The following is a 6,000-nucleotide window of genomic DNA, read 5'->3' as shown; positions in this document are numbered from 1 at the left end:
TAATATAAGAAGAACTTTAACATTAATAGATTTTGCAAATAGGAAAAAGAAAGATTTAACACTTATTAGTCTTGATATAAGTTCAGCATTTGATTCAGTAAGTTGGGACTATCTGTTTACCTTAATGAAGTGCACAAACTTCTCGGATGCATTTGTAAATCTAATTGAACATTTATACAAAGGAACGTTGACTTATATTAAGGTAGGAACATATGTTTCACAAAAAATACCCATTCTTAAAGGTACAAAACAAGGATGTCCAGTTTCTCCACTATTATTCACTTTAGTAATGGAGCCTTGGGCTAATTTGATCAGAAACAGTACTGACATAGAGGGTTTTGAAATAGATGAAAATACAACATCCAAAATTCAACTTTTGCAGATGATGTTCTAATTACATCAGCAGGATCTAATTCTTCTATACAGTCTCTATTTGATAACATGATGAATTTTAAAAGTATTTCTGGTTTAATATTCAATGAAGAAAAACTAAAATACTACCTATATATACACGAAAAATATTCTCATTAGTGATTTTACTAAATATGTACCCAATTCAGGTCAGATAACTTATTTAGGTATAATACTATCTAAAGATATTAAATCTATTATATATAATAATTATAATACCTGTTTTCTTAATATACAAAATCTTTTTAATACCTGGAATAATATGTTTTTACTATGGAGGAGAGACTTACAATTATTAAAATGATAATATTCCCCAAGATTTTATACTTAATACAATCAATAATACTTCCACCTACAAAAATAATTATCAAGAAACTAAACACACTAATGTTAAATTTCTTATGGGCACCTAATAGACCTAGGATTGCATTAAAGAAACATACTAATAGCTGGTCTCAAGGGGGTATTTCTTTTCCAGACTTTAATTTATATACTATCTCTTCTATTGTAAAAGTTATTACTTTATTAATAGATCAGTCATATGTCACAAAATGGAAAGATTATTGGGAGCTAATTAGTATACACTTCATGAAAATCTCCTTAACACATAAAAATATGATTGTAAATAACTCCATGTTATGGTTACTAAAGGAATTTTGCACTTCACCTATTACACCTAAACATATGGTTTGTTACCCATTAAATATTATTATTAGTTATCGAAACTTTATATTCATGCACCCTAAGTATAGGGAATGGAATTTTATTGTATTTCCTATAATGTATACTCAGGGTATGCTTTTGTCATCTACTTCTGAAGGAACTCATTTAGCTATAGATAATGATCTAAAGTACTGGTATCAGTTGATATCTGATAATAAAGTTAAAAATCTAGATTTCTTAAAACAAGAATTTGATCTAAGAGAAACTTGCTGGTTAGAGGTTCAGACCTTTAGACAACATCTCATTGATAAAATAGATTTAATGTCTATAACTGTTAAAGAATCTATTCCAACACTGATTGATTACTTGATATTAAATTTACAACATAAAGTTTCTGATAAAGGTAAACTTTCATACATACATAAAGTTATCAGACAAGAAACTTTTTACAGTGTAGATTCATACTGGAATTATTTCACTTCTATTAATGGGGACCCACCAAATCAACAAGATAAACAATATATATTGGAATCTGCTTATAGAACTACGTCTTCCATTGTCTGGAGACTTTATACATGGAAATTTTTACATAGATCTTTTATACACCTTTGATGATGAATAAAATAAATAATAAAGATAATCTATGTAAGAGATGTAATGTAGAAATTAATGCTGACTGGGCTCATATGTTTTATGACTGTATAAAATTGAAAGAATACTGGAAGTCAATTAATGAATTTTTGCAGGCTCTTTTACAGATAATTTCATTATTTCTAAATCTCTTATATTATTCAACACACCTGTACCTCAAAGTGTTAAAAAGGTTAAGCTTCCCTTGTTATGGTCTATTCTAGCAGTGGCTAGGAAAATAATAACAAGAAATTGGATTTCAGATACACCTCCTTCGTTCAATGAATTTAAAAATGTTATGAATATAGTGTGCCATATGGAAATAAACACAATTAGGACTAGAACAAATAGAAAAACATCTTATTTTATTGTATGGGATAATTTACAAAATTTGTTAAAAAATTTTAATTTCAATAGCATGGTATTTTAGTTTAATTAATTGATCTGATTGTAGTGGATGTCTTTGTAAATACTTTAGTTGTTTTGTTGAATATTATAATAATACCTATTTTTAATTACTTGTATAAAATTGTTATGATATTTCTCTTATATGTTAAAACAATAAACCTGTTTTGAAAAAAAAAAGGAAATGCAGACTACAGCTCTGGACAGTATCAGGAATTGCAGACTAAGGTTTAAGTACTATCATGTAAGGTTTTAGGCAATATAATGAATCACAGTCTACAGTTTTGGGCAGTATCAATCAGTGCAGACTGAGGCCTTGGGTAGTATCAGGATTTGCTCACTACAGTTTTGAACAGTATCAGGAATTGTAGACTACAGTTTTGGACAGTTCCAGGAATTTCCAAATTATAATTTTGGGCAGTATCAGTATTGGCAGACTATCATATTGGCCAGTATCAGGAATTGCAGACAATGTTTTTGGCCAGTATCAGGAATTGCAGACATTTGGTGTTGGGCAGTATCAGCAATTGCAGACTGCAAATTTGGGCAGTATCAGGAATTGCATACTGCATTTTTGGGCAGTATCAGGAATTGCAGACTGCAGCTTTGGGCAGTATCAGGAATTGCAGACTTTGTTATCTGGCAATTTCAGGCATTGAAGACTATATTTTTGGGCAGTATCATGATTTGCTGACTGTGGTGTTTGGCAGTATCTGGAATTATATACTACTGTTTTGGGCAGTAAGAGAAATTGCAGACTATGGTTTGGGAAGTATCAGGAAATGCACAGTGGTTTGGGACATTATCAGGAATTGCAGACAATGGTTGTTTTGGGCAGTATCAGGAATTGCAGGTGACGTTTTTGAGCAATATCAGTAACTGCAGGCAAAGGTTTTGTGCATTATCAGGAATTGCAGAATACGGTTTTGGGCAGTATCAGGAAAAGCAGACTACTGTTTTGGTTAGTATCAGGAATTGCAGACTACAGTTTTGTGAAATATCAGAAATTGTAGACTACAGTTTTGGGTGGTATCATTAATTCCAGGTTATGGCTTTGTCATTATCAGTTATTGCAGACTTTGCTTTTGGGCTGTATTAGGAATTGGATGCTATGGTTTTGGGGAGTATCAAGAATTGTAGTCTATGATTTAGGACAGTATCAGGAATTGCAGACTATGGTTCTGGGTAGTATCAGGAATTGCAGACTACAGTTTTGGGCAGTATCAGAAATTGCAGACTGCTGTTTAGGGCACAATCAGGAATCACGCTTTACAGTTTGGGGCAGTATCAGGAATTGCAGACTATGGTTTTGGGCAGTATCAGGAATTGCAGACTATTGTTTTGGGTAGTATCAGGAATTGAAGACTATGGCTCGGGACAGTATCAGTAGTTGCAGACTAAGGTTTTAGGCAGTATCATGAATTGCACACTACAGTGTTGGGCAGTATCAGGAATTGCAAACTACGGTATTGGGCAGTATCAGGAATTGCACACTACAGTTTGGGGCAGTATCAGGAATTGCAGTCTGTGGTTTTGGGCAGTATCATGAATTGCAGACTACGGTTTTGGGTAGTGTCAGGAATTGCATACTATGGTTTTGGGTAGTATCAGGAATTGCAGACTATGGTTTTGGGTAGTATCAGGAATTGCACAGTACAGTGTTGGGCAGTATCAGTAATTGCAAACTACGGTATTGGGCAGTATCAGGAATTGCAGTCAAGTTTTGGGAAGTATCAGGAATTGCTGACTAAAGATTTAGGCAGTATTAGGAATTGCAGACTACACTTTTGGGCAGTATCAGTAATTGCAGACTATGGTTTTGGGCAGCATCAGCAATTGCAGACTATGGTTTTGCGCTGTATCAGGAACTGCAGTGTATGGTTTTGGGAAGTATCAGGATTTGCAGACTACAGTTTCGGGCAGTATCAGGAATTGCAGACTACGGTTTTGGGTAGTGTCAGGAATTGCATACTATGGTTTTGGGTAGTATCTGGAATTGCAGACCACAGATTTGGGCAGTATCAGAAATTACAGGCTATGGTTATGGACATTATCAGGATTTGCAGACTGCTGTTTAGGGCACTATCAGGAATTGCACATTACAGTTTGGGGCAGTATCAGGAATTGCAGACTATAGCTCTGGGCAGTATCAGGAATTGCAGACTAAGGTTTAAGTATCATGTAAGGTTTTAGGCAATATCATGAATTATATGTCTACAGTTTTGGGCACTCTCAGGAATTGCAGACTGCAGTTTTGGGCAATATCAGGAGTTGCAGACTACTGTTTTGGGCAGTATCAGGAACTGCAGACTACAATTTTGGACAGTACCAGGAATTTCCACATTACAATTTTGGGCAGTATCAGGAATTGCAGACTACCATAGTGGGCAGTATCAGAAATTGCATACTATGGTTTTGGACAGTATCAAGAATTGCAGGCTTTAGTTTTGGGTAGTATCAGCATTTGCAGACTACAATTTTGGGCAGTGTCAGGAATTGCAGACTACAACTCTGGACAGTATCAGAAATTGCAGACTAAGGTTTAAGTATCATGTAAGGTTTTAGGCAATATCATGAATTGCAGTCTACAGTTTTGGGCCGTATCAATTAGTACAGACTGCGGCCTTGGGTAGTATCAGGAATTGCTCACTACAGATTTGGGCAGTATCAGGAATTGCAGACTACAGTTTTGGCCAGTATCAGGAATTGCTGCCTATTGTTTTGGGCAGTATCAGGAAATGCAGGCAATGGTTTTGGGCAGTATCAGGATTTGCAGACAGTGGCTGTTTTGGGCAGTATCTGGAATTGCAGAACACAGTTTTGTGAAATATCAGAAATTGCAGACTACAGTTTTGGGTGGTATCATGAATTGCAGGTTATGGTTTTGGCATTATCAGGAATTGCACACTTTGGTTTTGGGCAGTATTAGGAATTGCACGCTATGGTTTTGGGTAATATCAGGAATTGCAGACTATGGTTTAGGGCATTATCAGGAATTGTAGAGTACTGTTTTGTGCAGGGTCAGGAATTAAATACAGTTTTGGGCATTATCAGGAATTGTAGACTACTGTTTTGGACAAAATCAGGAATTGCAGACTGTAGTTTGGGCAGTATGAGGAATTGCAGACTAAGGTTTTGGGCAATATCAGTAATTGCAGACTATGGTTTTGGCAGTATCAGGAATTGCAGACTAATGTTTTGGGCAGTGTCAGGTATTGCAGACTAAAGTTTTGGGCAGTATCAGGTATTGCAGACTACAGTTTGGGGCAATATCAGGTATTGTAGACTAATGTTTTGGGCAGTATCAGCAATTGCTGACTAAGGTTTTGGACATTATCAGGAATTTCACATTGCAATTCTGGGCAGTATCAGGAATTGATCACTACAGTATTGGGCAGTATCAAGAATTACAGACTACTGTTTTGGGCTGGATCAGGAATTGCAGATGATGGTTTTGGGCAGGATCAGGAATTGCACATTTCACTTTTGGGCAAAATCAGGAATTGCACATTATTTAGCAGAATCAGGAATTGCAGAATATGGTTCTGGGCAGTGTCAGGTATTGTTGACTACTGTTTCGGGAAGTATCAGGAATTGCAGACAGTGGTTTTGGGCAGTATCTGGAATTGCAGATAGTAGCTGTTTTGGGCAGTATCTTCAATTCCAGCCTATGGTTATTAAAATTCCTGAAACTGCCCAAAACAGTAATCTGCAACTCTTGATACTTCCCAAAACTGCAGACTAAGGTTTTGTGCAGTATCAGGAATTGAGGAATGCTGTTTTGGGCAGTATCAGTAATAGCAGACTGCTGTTTTGGGTAGTATCAGGAATTGCAGACAGTGGTTTTGAGAAGTATCAGGAATTGCAGACTACAGTTTTGGGTGGTATTAT

The sequence above is a fragment of the Protopterus annectens genome, chromosome 9.part0 (genome assembly GCF_019279795.1).
Source record: "Protopterus annectens isolate FY-2018-M chromosome 9.part0, PAN1.0, whole genome shotgun sequence".
Taxonomy (NCBI): domain Eukaryota; kingdom Metazoa; phylum Chordata; order Ceratodontiformes; family Protopteridae; genus Protopterus; species Protopterus annectens.
Note: the sequence above shows the minus strand (reverse complement) of the source record.